Genomic DNA, 18125 nt, shown 5'->3' on the forward strand with positions numbered 1-18125 from the left:
CAAGAACCCGTTTCATATTTACTTATGCACGTAAGTAAAAGTGATAAGAGAAGACAATATCCCTCAGAGAAAGAATCATGCTGATAAATTAAAAAATAAAAATATATAAAATATATATGTAATTTCCTTTGTATATAACGAGTAACGAATGCCACACCGACGTCACACAACGTTGCTACCATCAAGGAAATGTGAAGAACGTCAATCTTAAACTTTTCAGCAAACCGTCTTTATAGTTTCACTATTTACTGATTTCGTCTACTTCAAACGATGTGGTAGCAGCCTCCTTTAAGCCCGATGTGGTCTTTTCATCTTTAATTCTCTATTTGCGAGAGTGGTGATGCGTGGCCTAGAGCTCTGTTCTTTCCAGCCAAATTCCGACGAGGTGGGAGTGTGGCGTAGGTGTTGCCGAGTAGAAATAGTTGGGAAGGTATTTCTAGTATCGGAAGTTCACTACTCTGCAGAAGTTTGAAGATTTGTTTGCTTTGAAATGTTTGTTAAAATGTTTATGAACAACGCCTTAATTATTCATCTTTTGGATTTCCAACTCTTGTATTTCTTCCGTGATTGCAGTTAAAATTAATGGATGCAAAACATCTATGCAAAACACTGTCTCTTCTTGTTACCCAAATATGTTTCAGCACGTCTGTGCCGTCATCAGTGGGTTTTGTTTATTGGACAACTTGGTATTAAATTATACGTTTTTGCAGGACTATGTGTACGGTGTCCCGCACTGACAGCTTCTCATTTTTTGTTGTAACTGATCCTCCTTTGTCGTTCAGAGGGCACTGCACACACGTTGAATGTACACTGCGTATTTTCAGTTTTGCAATCACCTTTTAAATTCGCAAAACGCAGTGAACAGGATGTTTGTCGTGTAAAGCTATCGGTGCTGGACACCGTACACATGGCCCTGCAAAACCATGTAATGTAAAATAAAGTTGTCCAATAAACAAAACCCACTGGTGATGGCAAAGAGGTGCTGTAACACGTTAGCGTAACAAGAGAAAACGGTGTTTTGCATGAAAGGCGGAAACTGTATTAAACAATTTTAACGCCTAATTTATCTCTGTCTCTGTAATTGGGTCCTCACCAATATTAAAGTATTTATCTTTGGTGCTCATTTTGAGCTGGTTAATTAATTTTTCCTGTTTCATATGAGTTTCCTCATTCTCCAATAAATTCCTTAATATGGAGTTGAGAGTTTAGGCCAGGATTTGTCTCGTCCTCGCAGCTCTGTTTCAATTTCTATTTTTTTTTAGAAATTACCGAATCCGTCCCCCGTCACCAATGACCTCGACGTCGACGAGACTTTAAAACCTACAAACCAGAAACGTGGAAAACTGACGTGTAACATTTTATGATTCGTAACTTCTAGGATGTAGCCCATGAAAAGCGAAAGAGAGTGGCATATTCGAATGGACGTTCACGACAGTGCAGCGACCCTTTAGTGCGATATTCTTTCTAAGATCCTGATGATTTTAGTTACCTGCATAATTGGACTGTAAAAAAAAATCAGATGAGAGGAATAAACCATTCGACTGTTTGCAACAATGTGTTGACAAATTAAATGGACAGACGTCTGAAATAAAGAAATGCTACAGTGAATGAGTAGCCAGATGAGCGTATGGGAAATATTCAGTGCGAGGTGATAAGGTATTCAGAAACAAAGGAGTTACGGGGAAAAGGAATTTAGTGTTTATGAATGACAGGTAGTCTTTACTTCGCAGCAGAATAAGGAGCGTAGGCGAAAATGTGTGTGGGGTGCCAAGTACTAACATATGTACAAAAAAGTTCATAGAGGGTATGGGATGTCGGAATCGAACAGGAATCAAGAGAGCAGCACAGCTATATATGGGGGACCATGTGTGACTGGCCACGGATGGCTGATACATCCACGTGACTATCCCAATAAGGAGACCGATTACCAGAGGGCGAGGCCCTGCGATTGACAGACGTGGCCCAATTACAGCCCTCCAGAGCCTCATTAGGGAGCCAGGTGAGCCAAGCTACGTGATACGTCTGTTACGCAGCAAGCTGTGCAAGACCCTGAGGGCTGGAGGAGTGCAGCAACTGCAGAAGGGACCCTCTGGACATCGGTCCCACAGAGAACTGCAGCTGGGTCCAAGTTAACGCTGTTCCCGGGTCTGCTAACAATTCATGAGCTGCAAGACGGTAGATGCAACGGACTAGAGAGGTAACTAGCAAAGTTGTGTGCTCGATACGAGGTCCGCATTAACGTACGTGGCCGGTGTGTCTGTTCTGAAGCCAGTTTCAGATGAACTTACGTTTTTTGACACTTACTAGCCAAACTTAGCGGTCTAAATTTCTCACCAAGTGCAGTGCAATGGTTTCGCTCATACATGACTTCTCGTCAGCAACGCGTCCCGTCCGGGAATATAAAATGACAATGACGGCAGGTAGTGTTAGGCGTTCCCCAAGGCTCAATATTAGGTCCTACACTCTTCTCTCTGTATGTCAATGATGTGTCGTCGGTTCTGACCTATTGCAAATATCATATGTATGCTGATGACCTTCAGTTGTATCTAAGTGCGAAACCAAACAATCTTATGAAAGCTATTGAAAATTTCAATACTGACCTCGATGCACTGTCAAAATGGGTACAGGACATACGACTAAAACTAAACCCATCTAAAACACAAGCGGTACTTGTTGGTCACTCTAAGCTCATTAGCCCAAAACATCGGGAATCTGTACAATCTATTATCCTAAATGGAACAAATATTAACTTCTCTCCCTCAGCAAAGAGTTCGGGAGTTATAATAGATGAAAATCTAAATTGGACAGAGCACGTAACTGCAGTATGCAATAAAGCATCAGCATCCCTTCATGTCCTACAAAAATATAAGAAACTCTTCCCTTTCGATCTGAAAAGGAAATTAGTACAAACGTATATACTCCCAATCATAGACTACACTGATATTATCCTACAAGGCCTCTCTCAGGAAAATTCGCGACGTCTGGAACTGGTTATGAATGCCTGCGTCCGATATATGTGACGTTCGACTTTTTGATCACATTTCACCAGTATATGCACAATTCTCCTGGCTGCGTGCAGACAAATGCAGAGATTTCCATACACTCTGTCTCATCTATTGCCTTATAAATGTACACTGTCCCTCATATCTCTCCTCGTCCTTAACACTTATGTCGGAACAACATGACAGAAACACACGTTCCCATCAGAATAAAATCCTCTGTTTCCACTGCATCGCTCAGTCACCTTCTCCAAGTCCTTTACAGTAGCGGGAACCCGACTCTGGAATAACCTCCCTCGTTATGTTAGAGAACTTAAAAACATGTCCGGCTTCAAAAAACAGTTAATGACGTATCTACTTAAGCAACAGTAATGCCTTCCTCTGTACATGAATGCACTTCACCTCATTACTTCCCTCTTTCCCCCTCCTTAAATCTCTCTTCCCCAAAACACTCTGCACCGAGCGAGGTGGCGCAGTGGTTAGCACACTGGACTCGCATTCGGGAGGACGACGGTTCAATCCCGTCTCCAACCATCCTGATTTAGGTTTTCCGTGATTTCCCTAAATCGTTTCAGGCAAATGCCGGGATGGTTCCTTTCAAAGGGCACGGCCGATTTCTTTCCCAATCCTTCCCTAACCCGAGCTTGCGCTCCGTCTCTAATGACCTCGTTGTCGACGGGACGTTAAACACTAACAACCACCACCACCCAAAACCCTCTATACAAGTAAACATCTACTTTACACATCAGCACAAATCTTCATTACTATTGCCAATTTTTCTCATGTTTATCATTATTATTTGTATTTTTTTACTGTTATTGTTATTGCTTTTATCATAGCACCTGTTGTAAAAATACTGCCAGCATTTACTTTATTAGGCCTTAGTCATTACTCTTTACTCATATTATCACTAGAGTAATCTAATTTTCTCATTTAAACTATTGTCATGAGGTAACTCTGATGTGTGAAATGCTGCATGTGTGGAACACTGGTCCGATGTAAGAGAGGGCCTGATGGCCCTAATCTGATCAGGTTATATATATATATATATATATATATATATATATATATATATATATTCATTCCGCTCATGAATGAATGTCCCGTGAGTTGTAGGCACATCGAGGACAACGCATAGTTGGACAAGAGCGTGAATGAAGGACACTTATTTGTTAACTGAGTGCTCTGTCACCACTTCTTATTTAACTATGTCTAAAAGCTTCCAGTGTTCTGCTTTAATAGATCTGAAGTTTTTATTTACCTTAATGAACAGAAACGTGCCTGTTTCTTTGTGATACACATGCATCTTCCACATCAAGTACTTATTAAAATACACATTAAAATTTCACAGTAATTGAACTACAGTCTTTCACGTAATTATAGCATTCTGAAATATTTCTCTAATTTCCTCTGCTAAAATTTTTCTCCGATCACCATTTATCTGTTACATATTGCTCCTTTTAGTGTTAAAGTAACAATCTGTCTTCGGATTAGGTAGGCTAAGTAAGAGTGAGTGCTGAAAAGTAATGCCTGCGATTTTTTTATGTGGGGACCCATAAAGCTTTTTAAATAAAACAAGCGTTATTAACATTCTACATCTTTATTCTTCAGGTCTACATATTTGCGGCCTTCTGCCACCAGAGAGCTCCGAATTATAGCGTGTAACATGGCGGTGTGTAACGTAACAGGTCGGTGTATCAGAAACAGCGTGCTGTAATAGAGTTTAGAAGAGTTCGTTCAAACTTGGAGCACCCTCCTTTCAGCATGACAATGCCACACCACACACGAGCGCTGTGACAATTGCAACAGGTTATACAGACCTTGGGGTGGACATCACTCAAAGAAAGGCGTTTTTCAAATGGTTCAAATGGCTCTGAGCACTATGAGACTTAACTTCGGTGGTCATCAGTCCCCTAGAACTTAGAACTACGTAAACCTAATTAACCTAAGGACATCATACACATCCATGCCCGAGGCAGGATTCGAACCTTAGTCCGTAGCGGTCGCGCGGTTCCAGACTGTAGCGCCTAGAACCACTCTGCCACTCCGGCCGGCCAAAGGCGTTTTTCGTAGCGGCGGAATCTTCCCACGAAGTTTCAATCACCAACTTCCTCCTCCGAATGCAAAAATATTTGTCGACGCCGTCCTACATACAGAGAAACGATCATCATCATAAAATAAGGGAAATCAGAGCTCGCACGAAAAGATACAGATGTTAGTTTTTCCGCGCGCTGTTAGAGACTGGAATAATGGAGAACAATTTTGAAGGTGGTGCATTGAACCCTCTGCCAGGCACTTAAATGTTATTTACAGAGTATCTATGTAGATGCAGATGGGTGGAATGTCGTCGATCATCCTCCATGCAGTCCCGACTTGGCTCCATCCAATTATCATCTGTTTCCAAAACACCTCCGAGGACTTCGATTTTATACGGATGAAACGGAGCAAGCAGAGCTGAGTTTGTGGCTCCGTCAACACACTCAGACGTTCTAAAGTGATGGTGTCAACAAACTGGTCTCTCATCCGGAGAAATATGTTCAAATGTGTGTGAATTCGCAAGAGACCAAACTGCTGAGGTCATCGGTCCCTAGACTTACACACTACTCAAACTAACTAAAGCTAAGAAAAATACACACACCCATGCCCGAGGGAGGACCCGAACCTCTGGCGGGAGGGGCCGCGCAATCCCTGTCATGTCGCCTCAAACCGCGCGGAAACTCCGCGCGGCGAAATATGTTCGTTGCCAGGGAGACTGTGTTGAGAAATACATATGTAGACCTGAAGGAATACCAAATCTGAAAATTGTTGCAGGTTTCACGGGCCTAATTACAGACGCACGGGGATTAGCCGAGCGGTCTGGGGCGCTGCATTCATGGACTGTGCGGCTGGTCCCGGCGGAGGTTAGTCCTCCCTCGGGCATGGGTGTGTGTGTGTGTGTGTGTGTGTGTGTGTGTGTGTGTGTGTGTGTGTGTGTGTGTGTGTTTGTCCTTAGGATAATTTAGGTTAAGTAGTGTGTAAGCTTAGGGACTGATGACCTTAGCAGTTAACTCACATAAGATTTCACACACATTTGAACATTTGAACAGACGCACGAGTTGGTAATAAGTTGTTTTCTGTAACTTCACCGGCAGCCTACATCTACATTTATACTCCGCAATCCACCCATCGGTGTGTGGCGGAGGGCACTTTACGTGCCACTGTCATTACCTCCCTTTCCTGTTCCAGTCGCGTATGGTTCGCGGGAAGAACGACTGCCGGAAAGCCTCCGTGCGCGCTCTAATCTCTCTAATTTTACATGCGTGATCTCCTCGGGAGGTATAAGTAGGGGGAAGCAATATATTCGATACCTCATCCAGAAACACACCCTCTCGAAATCTGGCGAGCAAGCTACACCGCGATGCAGAGCGCCTCTCTTGCAGAGTCTGCCACTTGAGTTTGTTAAACATCTCCGTAACGCTATCACGGTTACCAAATAACCCTGTGACGAAACGCGCCGCTCTTCTTTGGATCTTCTCAATCTCCTCCGTCAACCCGATCTGGTACGGATCCCACACTGATGAGCAATACTCAAGTATAGGTCGAACGAGTGTTTCGTAAGCCACCTCCTTTGTTGATGGACTACATTTTCTAAGGACTCTCCCAATGAATCTAAACCTGGTACCCGCCGTACCAACAATTAATTTTATATGATCATTCCACTTCAAATCGTTCCACACGCATACTCCCAGATATTTTACAGAAGTGCTACCAGTGTTTGTTCCGCTATCATATAATCATACAATAAAGGATCCTTCTTTCTATATATTCGCAATACATTACATTTGTGTATGTTAAGGAACAGTTGCCACTCCCTGCACCAAGTGCCTATCCGCTGCAGATCTTCCTGCATTTCGCTACAATTTTCTAATGCTGCAACTTCTCTGTATACTACAGCATCATCCGCGAAAAGCCGCATGCAACTTCCGACACTATCTACTAGGTCATTTATATATATTGTGAAAAGCAATGGTTCTATAACACTCCCCTGTGGCACGCCAGAGGTTACTTTAACGTCTGTAGACGTCTCTCCATTGGTAACAACATGCTGTGTTCTGTTTGCTAAAAGCTCTTCAATCCAGCCACACAGCTGGTCTGATATTCCGTAGGCTCTTACTTTGTTTATCAGGCGACAGTGCGGAACTGTATCGAACGCCTTCCGGAAGTCAAGAAAAATAGCATCTACCTGGGAGTCTGTATCTAATATTTTCTGGGTCTCATGAACAAATAAAGCGAGTTGGGTCTCTCACGATCGCTGTTTCCGGAATCCATGTTGATTCCTACATAGTAATTCTGGGTTTCCAAAAACGACATGATACTCAAGCAAAAAACATGTTCTAAAATTCTACAACAGATCGACGTCAGAGATGTAGGTCTATAGTTTTGCGCATCTGCTCGACGACCCTTCTTGAAGACTGGGACTACCTGTGCTCTTTCCCAATCATTTGGAACCTTCCGTTCCTCTAGAGACTTGTGGTACACGGCTGTTAGAAGGGGGGCAAGTTCTTTCGCATACTCTGTGTAGAATCGAATTGGTATCCCGTCAGGTCCAGTGGACTCTTCTCTGTTGAGTGATTCCAGTTGCTTTTCTATTCCTTGGACACTTATTTCGATTTCAGCCATTTTTTCGCTTGTGCGAGGATTTAGAGAAGGAACTGCAGTGCGGTCTTCCTCTGTGAAACAGCTTTGGAAAAAGGTGTTGAGTATTTCAGCTTTACGCGTGTCATCCTCTGTTTCAATGGCATCATCATCCCGGAGTGTCTGGATATGCTGTTTCGAGCCACTTACTGATTTAACGTAAGACGAGAACTTCCTAGGATTTTCTGTCAAGTCGGTACATAGATTTTTACTTTCGAATTCACTGAACGCTTCACGCTGCATGGGGGCTTAATTATAAAAGATGAAAATAATTTTAATTTCTTCTTTAGTAGCTGTCTGTTCGATTACGAAGTCTCGTAAACGGTTGGCCCTGACTAGTATTATTACGCAATCTGACTGCTTAGAACAATAACAAAGAATGAAATGGAAATTTTCATTAAGACAATTAATTAATTAATTAATTAATTAATTAAGTCCCCAGCAACTATAAAACCTACGAAACCAAAGCACAAGTGTAACTGTTCTGTGTGTGGGAGTATGACTCAACGTACGCATCTGGCACGGTTCTTCTTCAACAACACAAGAAATTTTAAATATCATTTATACTGAATTACAGGAAATAGAAATACCATAATTACTCAAGAAAACCAGAATTACTCTAATCCCAGAACACAAGCCAGATGCTTTGTTGACTGAACCTGTAATGAAGCATTATTTACGACATGGAAATAATGAAAATAAATCAAGTTTCGTTACCTTCATATATTGACCAAAATCACTCTAATCATTACAATATATCTCCACACCGACTCGCTATTACCACATCTCAACAAGAACTTTTCAGTATCACATCTCAGCAAGCACTCCCTACTAGCAAATCTGAACACGAACTGACTACTAAGAGTCCTCGACAAGCACTGCCCACTACGACATCTCAATAATCACTGCCAGTGGAGGCGGCGGAACAATGCTCTCTAGCGATCTCTGGCGCTGTGGCTCAGTGTAGCCCTCCTTACGCAAACTTTGACATCGTTTAGCTTCTGTTTGTCTGAGAGGTTTTGGCTGCGTTTAAACTTGGAGTGAAGCTCTCTTTGCTTTCGCAGTAGTTTCCTAACTTTGTTTTTGTACCACGGTGGGTTTTCCCGTCCCTCACAGTTTTACTCGGTACGTACCTGTCTAAAACACCTCTTTTGTACCGAAGAGCGTAGCAGTCCCTATTTTCGCAACATTCTTTAGGTGGTACTATACTTGATTACTTTAGTAGGTACGTTTTTATCTAGGACGCCTTTCTCCTTCAACGTCAGCTGTTCTGCATTTGCCAGGTCTGAACTAAATGTCATCAGTTCGCCATTTTCGAATGCCTCCCGTTTCTATAAATTTATATTAGTCGATGCTCACACAGTTCTTCTGTTTCCTACTACTCTGACAACTTTCGATCATTATCAACAGTCCATAGCGTTTCTCGGTTCATGGCTACGTCAGAATTTGATAGCAGTGAAAACACACTTTAGTAGGAACTGCGAGGATATGTTCACACCTACCAAAGTCTGATGCAGCCATCGCCCAAGAAACCTAACCGGGTACTGACAATACTGAAAAGTCGAAACTGCAATGTGCAACAGACAAATTGTGTGAGTATTGACTGACATGAACTTCATGGCTAAATTTAATAAGCTCACGGACGCCCCCCCCACCAACAACGTAGCAAATATGAATAGGCTGTCTCTCAGTTCGATATAACTCAAATCCTCTTCCAAAGATAGATATCGAATCGATGACGAAATGAAAAATATGTTGACAAAGAATACTGGTATGTGTCGGTGGCGTTCGGTGGTCGTGGGCTAATGCGCTGCGGAACACACTAAATATCGCACTAAAATCATGCCACTTCTCTCCGAACGTGTGCTGGTGCGCAGCTGAAACGGACGAGATGATGTGTTTTTTGGAAATTTGTGGTAAGATCTTATGGGGGCCAAATTGCTGAGGTCTTCGGTCCCTGAGGTTACGCACTACTTAATCTAACCTAAACTAACTTACGCTAAGGAACAAACACACACACACACACACACACACACACACACACGAGGGAGGACTCGAACCTCCGACGGGGGCAGCCGCGCAAGACGTCTCTGACCAAAAATTAACAAATTTTTCTTCTTCAGAAACGCTTTCCTTGCCATAGCCAGTCTACATTTTGTATCATCTCTACTTCGCCCATCATCAGTTATCTTGCTCCCCTAATAGTGACGGCATAGTGATACACAATTTATTTTTGTTATATTGTAGAATTTTGCACGACCCGCCATTGGGCCATTGGTACGTGTACAGCTGCATATCGTAATGCCCGGCAGTCCAGAGGTGACCTTTATCCAGGAATGTATGTCGATTCGATGATAATGGTAGGTGGTGTTACCGTTATTTTTGTGATTAAAGGGAGCCAGTAATGTCTTAAGCGCTGCGGCAGAAGCCCAGAAAACCTGTAACGAATAGAGTGCAGGAGAGATGCGAGTGTGCCTTCCTGTGGCAGAGAGATCCATTTCCTCAGCAACAGGTACACAGTCTGGAAGGCTCACGGGTGCAGGGCCGTGCAAGCCCGGCGGCAATGTATACGAGCTGCATCGGAGGCCAGCTGGCAGGCCTTTGTGTGTGTGTGTGTGTGTGTGTGTGTGTGTGTGTGTGTGTGTCCTCAGCGGTGTGGGTTTCGCTGCGGGTCCCCGGTCCCCCGTCCTCTGGGCTCGCCTTACCGGATCGATGTCCCAGCCATAACGGCCCCGCCTCAAGGAGGCGACGGTACCTCTCCAGAAGTTCTACTGTCTCCTAAACTAAACAAGCACGAATGTCGGTAGACGCTTGCAATATCCACCAATCATGCTTCCTCCACGGGGAAGCGCATACACTGGAGTAATTTGTTGTGCGATTAGTTTATTTCTTCTACACATAGTCACAGACTACGCTTTCAGTTACAAACCATTTCAGACATACATTGTCTGCCTTCAGGAACGTAATTCGTGTAGTAGTACAGGGTGATCCAGAATTCACGCAGCCCTAAATTAAAAAGTATAATTGAGTTCTTTAACAGGCGACGTGTTTGTTTTGCCAATGGAAGACCTTAAAGGAGACGCACAGCACATGATATCCAAGCGGTTTTCCGCCCTTTTGACAGTGTTGAGTTAGCTGTGGGCTAACAGTCATGTGTTCCTCCTAGGCTGAACGTCTATTTAGTCTTGAATGTTACTTCAAATCGCAATCTTTCTTAAACTGTCAGGAAGACATAAGGACAGATTTCCCTGAAGCAAGAGGGCCTAAACAAATCACTGATTTCACGCCTAGTCGCTCGTTTCAGAAAAACTAGTAGAGTGAATGTGACCATTCCGGCCGATTTTCAGCGTTAAGTGATGCCTCATTGGAAAATACTCGTGCATCCTTGCTACGTTGACCAAGAACATCTACCCCCAAAGCTGTGTCAGCAAACTGAAATGCGGTGCTTGCGTATTTACAGAACCATAAAGCTCCCCAGGGGGTCCACAACTATTTTGTGGATACGTGCGTAGCGAGCACGGGACCCCGAGCTAATGTGGCCCTCCTTCCTTTCTAGGTTGCATGCCTTCCTTTTCCGCATCTTTCCCTATCCCCATCTTCGCTCCCCTTCCCTCACCTCTGGCTCTTTCCTTCCCTTTCTCCCCCTCTGGGAGTATGGTTTGTGCCTACGTCCGGAGACGGACGCTCGTAAATGTAACGCATTCTTCGCCTTCTCTACTTGTATGTCTTCATCCTTCCTTTGTCCTTCTCTTTTCCTTACCTCTTCTCTTTACCCTTTTCTCCGCTGCGGCGTTTGAGACCCCTCTATTTTCCTTTCCCTTTCTCTTTTTTCCTCCCTGTGTGTGTCTGAAGGCCGACTCACACATTTCTATGCGTAGCCGGTGACGGGGTAACGCGTAATTCCCCGCCCTGGGTAGACAGGTAGGACACGTACGTACCCCCTGGTAACGGCCAGGCCCAGGGAGGGGTGATTACCCGAGCTGATACCTTCCGAAAGTGCCGATTGGTCCCTCCGTCCGTTTGTCGGGAGGTGTGACCTGAGGTGTGAACAATCACCTAAGGCGGGAGTGCCCTCAGAGAGGGCCCCCACAAGGGAGGAGCGCGCCATCGGAGACGCCGGTAATCATGGGGGATTCTTCCGCAATGGTTTCCTCATCTTCCACTATGTCTGCTCACAAGCGTAAGTTCACTGAGTCTCAGCCACACACAGTTCTTCCATCGTTGCCACAGTTCCTTGTTGTTTCTCGGTCTGACGAAGGTCACGACTTCTCCATGGTCAACCCTTTCATTATTCAGAAAGGTATCGACACAATTGGAGGTCCTGTAAAGTCTTGTTCCAGATTATGGAATGGCACCTTGTTGTTAGAAACAGTCAGTGCCCTCCAGGCACAAAAATTGCTGCGTACTTCACTGCTCCACACCTTCCCTGCCCGGGCTGAAGTGCACAGCACTTTAAATTCCTCACGTGGAGTCGTTTATACACGCTCCCTCGACGGATTGTCTGACGAAGAAATTCAGCACTACCTGTCTGACCAGGGCGTAACGGCTGTTCATAGTTATGAAAAGGGTTGACACGAACATCGTTACAACCTGTACTGTCTTCTTAACATTTGACAGAGTTCAACTCCCATCGAAAATAAAAGTGGGCTATGAGAATTTCTGTTCGCCCCTATGTCCCAAACCCTACGCGTTGCTATCGGTGCCAGCGGTTCAATCACACCAGCAAGTCCTGTTCCAACCCGGCCAAATGTGTTACATGTGACAAGGATGCCCATGAGGGTGCTTATCCACCTGCATCCCCTTGTTGCATCAACTGTATGGGTGACCACGCTGCTTCCTCTCGAGATTGCCCCGTTTTTAAGGACGAAAAGCTCATTCTAGAAATCAGAGTGAAGGAAAAGGTGTGGACCTTTGCTGCTCGAAAATTATTCGCCAGTCGACAGCCCACCGTGCCTCAGACAGGAAAATACAGCACTGTCCTTGCCTCTCCCCGGCCAACAAAGGAGGCGGCCACGCAGACTTGTGATCCCACCTTTAGTGACATGGTCGTCAGATCGGCCAGCGCAAAGATCGCCCGTTCAACCTCCCAACTTTCGCCTGCTCAATCTGTGGCTCACCCTTCATCGGGTTCTGCTAAATCTCGATCCCAAAAGTCAGACACCCGGACTTCCAAAAAAGAGCATACTCGTGAAGATTTTTTACGTACCCCAACTTCACAACCATCAGTTCCTCCTTCATCTAAACATCATGTTTCCAAGAAAGCTAATAAGAAACACAGTTCCTCTACTCCGCCATGGCATATCTCATCTACAGCACCACCTGGCGGTAACCGCCCTCGGCCATCTTCTGTGTCGCCGAGGCGCACTGCTGGCGGCCGATCAACCGGCCGATCGCTGGTGGCAGGAGCTGCTCCTGAACACCTTTGGATCAGGATCTTTTGTCTTCGGCTGAGTGCCGTTCCACGCTGTCGGTTGCAAGCTCTGAACAGTCGTAGAGTTGTCGGCAACCTTGGTCACATTCTTCCATTTTCTGTCCACTCTATGTCCATTATCCATTGGAATATCCGCGGCATTCGAGCCAATCGGGATGAATTGACGATCCTCCTACGATCCTACTCGCCAGTCATCTTCTGTCTTCAGGAAACAAAGCTGCGTCCCCACGATCGCTTTGTCTTCCCCCATTTTCAGTCAGTTCGATTTGATCTCCCCTATGTTGAAGGCACTCCAGCACATGGAGGACTCAAGATTCTTCTCCATAATACTCCCCATTGTCACCCAATCCCCTTAAACACTTCCTTCCAAGCAGTCGCTGTTCGTCTTTCCCTTTCTGGATACACCTTCTCTCTTTGTACTGTATACATTAGTTCGTCCACATCAATGGCACGAGCTGATCTCCATCTTCTTGGTCAGCTTCCACCACCCTCTTTGCTGGTTGGGGACTTCAATGCCCACCACCCGCTTTGGGGATCTCCACATCTATGTCCGTGTGGCTCACTATTGCTAGACGTCTTCCACCAAGTGGATCGTGTTTGCCTCAACACTGGGGACCCTACATTTTTGTCTGCCTCCACGGAAAATTTCTCTCATTTGGACCTTTCGGTCGTTACTGTTCCACTAGCTCGGCGCTTCGAATGGTTCGCCCTTGCTGATACACATTCGAGTGACCACTTTCCACGTGTCCTTCGATTGCAGCCACAACTGCCATATATGCGCCCGAGACGCTGGAAGTTTGCCCAAGCCGATTGGACACTTTTTTTCGTCTCTAACGACATTCGATGACAGTCACTTTCCTAGCGTCGACTATGAGGTCACTCATATTACAGACGTTATTCTTACTGCTGCGGAACGTTCAATAACTCGCACCTCCTAATTGCCCCGGCGCCCCCCAGTTCCTTGGTGGAACGAGGCATGCCGTGACGCAATACGTGAGCGGCGACGTGCTCTTCACGTTTTCAGACACCGTCCTACTTTGGCCAACTGTATCCGCTATAAGCAGTTCCGTGCGCGGTGTCGTCGCGTCATCCTCGGAAGTTTGGAGTCGGATTCGACGGTTATCAGGCGCGCCTAGTTTCTCCCCGGTCTCTGGGCTCACTGTCGCGCGTGATACGTTAGTGGACCCCGTCGAAATTTCTAACTCCTTGGGTAAACACTTTGCTGCGATTTCGAGCTCTTCAAATTACCCGCCAGCGTTTCTCCCGAAGAAACGTGCAGCGGAAGTGCAACCTCTTGCTTTCTTTTCTCAAAATCGCGAAAGCTATAATACTGTTTTCTCCATGCGGGAACTCCAACATGCATTCTATTCTTCTCGCTCCTCCGCCCCAGGACCGGATGGTATCCACATCCAAATGTTGCTGCATTTATCAACCCATAGTCTGCGTTACCTCCTTCGCATTTATAATCGAATTTGGACCGACAGTACTTTTCCCAGTCGTTGGCGGGAAGCTATCGTCGTTCCTGTTCCGAAACCTGGAAAGGACAAACATCTCCCCTCTAGCTATCGCCCCATTTCTCTCACGAGTAGTGTATGTAAGGTTTTGGAGCGTATGGTGAATTGCCATTTAGCTTGGTGGCTGGAGTCCCGCAGTCTTTTAACACCTGCCCAATGCGGTTTCCGAAAGCATCGTTCTGCAGTTGACCATCTTGATGCTCTCTCCACTTATATCATGAACAATTTTCTCCGGAAACGCCAAACAGTAGCAATATTTTTTGATCTAGAGAGAGCATACGATACCTGTTGGAGGACAGGCATCCTCCGCACACTGTTCTCTTGGGGCTTTCGCGGTCAGTTGCCCCCTTTTTTTTCGCGAATTTATGGCAGAGTGCACATTTAAAGTGCGGGTGAACACTACTCTCTCCCGTACTTTCTCGCAAGAAAACGGGTCACCCCAGGGCTCCGTGGTAAGTGTTGTACTGTTTGCCATTGCCATAAATCCAATTGTGGACTGTCTCCTTCCCGATGACTCAGGCTCCCTCTTTGTGGACGATTTTGCGATCTACTACAGCTCTCAACGGACCATCCTTCTCGAACGACGTCTTCAAGGATGTCCCGATCGCCTCCACTCTTGGAGCATCGAAACCGGCTTCCGCTTTTCTCCCAGTAAGACCGTTTGTGTTAATTTTTGGCGACGTAAATTCTTCCACCCTCCTTACATCTAGGACCTGTCAACCTTCCGTTTTCGGACGTCGCTAAATTCTTGGGTCTTGTATTTGACAGAAAACTGTGCTGGTCCTCCCACGTTTCCTATCTTTCGGCTCGCTGTCTGCGATCGCTTAACACCCTCCGTGTCCTGAATGGTACCTCCTGGGGAGCGGACCGAGTGGTCCTTCTCCGTCTCTATCGCGCCTTAGTGCGCTCAAAATTGGACTATGGAAGCATAGTTTACTCCTCTGCTCGGCCGTCTATTCTTCGGCGTCTCGACTCTATCCACCGCCGTGGATTACGTTTAGTGTCTGGAGATTTTTACACCAGCCCTGTGGAAAGCCTTTATGCTGAGACTGCTGAACCTCCGGTGTCCAATCGGCGAACAGTCCTTCTGAGTCGTTATGCTAGCCATCTGTCTTCCATGCCTGCTAATCCGGCCCATGAAATTTCTTTCGACGCCTCCTTGGATGTAGGGTATGCAGGCCGCCCTTCCTCCCTACTACTACCGGGAGTCCGCTTCAGTCAACTGCTCCATTCTCTTTCCTTCCGCTTTCCTGAAACCTTCTTGACAACTTGGGGTACAGCACCGCCTTGGCTCCGTCCCCGGATCTGCCTGCTCCGTGACCTTTGTCAATTTCCCAAGGATGGTACCCCTTCACTTGTTTATCGTCGGGCATTTTCTGCTCTATGTGCACAAATGAAGGAAGCCACATTTATTTACACTGATGGCTCGAAAACATCGTTAGGTGTAGGGAGTGCCTAAGTTGTTGGGGACACCCCAAATCGATTCGGCTTCCCGACCAGTGTTCGGTTTATACTGCGGAGCTTTACGCTGTTCTCTAGGCTGTCCACTACATCCGCCGCCATCAGCGGATACAGTACGTAATCTGCTCGGATTCTCTCAGCTCTCTCCTCAATCTCCAAGCTCTTTACCCTGTGCACCCTCTGGTCCACCGGATTCAGGACTGTCTGCGCTTGCTCCACCTGGGGGGCGTCTCGGTGGCGTTCCTCTGGCTCCCGGGACAGGTTGGTATCTGTGGAAATGAGGCGGCCGATATAGCAGCCAAGGCTGCCGTCTCTCTTCTTCGGCCAGCTATTCAATCGATTCCCTTCACCGATTTTCGGAGCGTTTTATGTCGTCGTACTGGTTTTTTATGGCACTCACATTGGTCGACACTTCCCCATAGTAAATTGCGGGCTGTGAAAGCTCTTCCCTGTGCTTGGACCTCGTCACCCCGAACTCGTCGTCGGGAGGAGGTAATTTTAACTAGACTCCGGATAGGGCACTGTCTTTTTAGCCATCGACATGTTTTAAGCGGCGATCCTCCCCCACTCTGTCCCCACTGCTCTCAGCTGTGGACGGTAAGACACCTTTTAATTGAGTGCCCCTATTTTACTCCGTTACGCGCCCGTCTACAGCTGTCGCCTGATATATCGTCCATTTTAGCAGATGACACGCGCTCGGCCGATCGCGTTCTCGAGTTCATTAGTGCCAGTGAGATGACGTCAGTCATTTGAAGCTCTTTTTGGGGACAACCAACCCCTTTATGTAGTGGATTTTTAAGCTTTCCTTCTGCTTTTAGTTTATCCAATTTTTTGAGTTTTGTTCCCATTGCTGCTGGGTTCCATTTTCGTTTTTTATCGTTTCCTAAGTCACAGACCGGGCGCTAATGACCATAGCAGCTTTGCGCCCCAAAACCAAAACAAAAAAAGAACCATAAAGAAGCTGCAACATGCCCCATCACATTCGTGTTGTGTGTTCCGACGTAACGACAAGCGCCGGTACGAAGATAAGGAATGTAAGAGCAGAGGGGGCTGCGAGACGACGTCAGCCAATAGTACGCTGACTGGGCAGACACCACAGCTGGAGCGGCATCTAGGCCTAGAAAATAAAAGCGATGCGCCGCCTAGCCGCGGCCGGTCACTAGAAACGCGCACTAGAAGAGAGGACTAGAAGAGTTGCGCTATTACAGCCACACTAGAAGAGCCGTGACTAGTGATCCATATGAACTCTAGCATGGACATTGTATACAGGCTGAGTCACTAAGTGTTGCCACCAAGAATAACTCCGAAAGTATGACAGGAGATGAAACGTTTGTGGGTCAAAAGATGCATGGGACAACGGGAGCTATAATATGACTTGGTTTTTTGATGCTAGGTGGTGTCGTGTCAGAGATATGAAGGTCAACTTTTTTAATAGGATGCTATAGCTTGGTACTTTTCTGATAGCGGCTACGGAGACGAATCCAATGATCTTTAACAGTAAGGTCTTTGAAGGTCAACGAAGGGCAGAAAGGTGACATGAACGTCCATTTACTACCTGCCTTCCGCATGGAACACGCCTGTCTCACTCCTGACTACTAGTGTTAGACACATGCGGTTGCTGTCAACAAGTATGGGCCTGAAGTAGGGATGGGCTATGATAGCGCTCGAGAAACACGCGACGCGAAGGCAATTTCTCGAGAATTTCTCGGGTACGTTCGAGAAGTTGACAGTGCTGCGCTCTCTGAGAAATTGCGCAAACCTTCGGTACACGAAGCACTGAGCCGCAGCGGTCGTACTCGTCGTACGTACGTATGTACTCGGAAAACTTTGAAATTCTATGATTGATATCAACTGTACTACCGTTATTAATGTTTACTGAAGTATTAGTATATGTCTCATAAGACAAAAATCATAGAATTGTTGTTTAAAACAAAGCACGGAATTCGCATAAAACAGAAGCTTTATTCTTACAAAATAAATTACCATGTACATTCTGCATGTATGCAAGCATGCATGCATGCTTAAACGTGAAAGTGAAGTGCTATA

This window comes from Schistocerca nitens, chromosome 7 (genome assembly GCF_023898315.1).
Source record: "Schistocerca nitens isolate TAMUIC-IGC-003100 chromosome 7, iqSchNite1.1, whole genome shotgun sequence".
Taxonomy (NCBI): Eukaryota; Metazoa; Arthropoda; class Insecta; order Orthoptera; family Acrididae; genus Schistocerca; species Schistocerca nitens.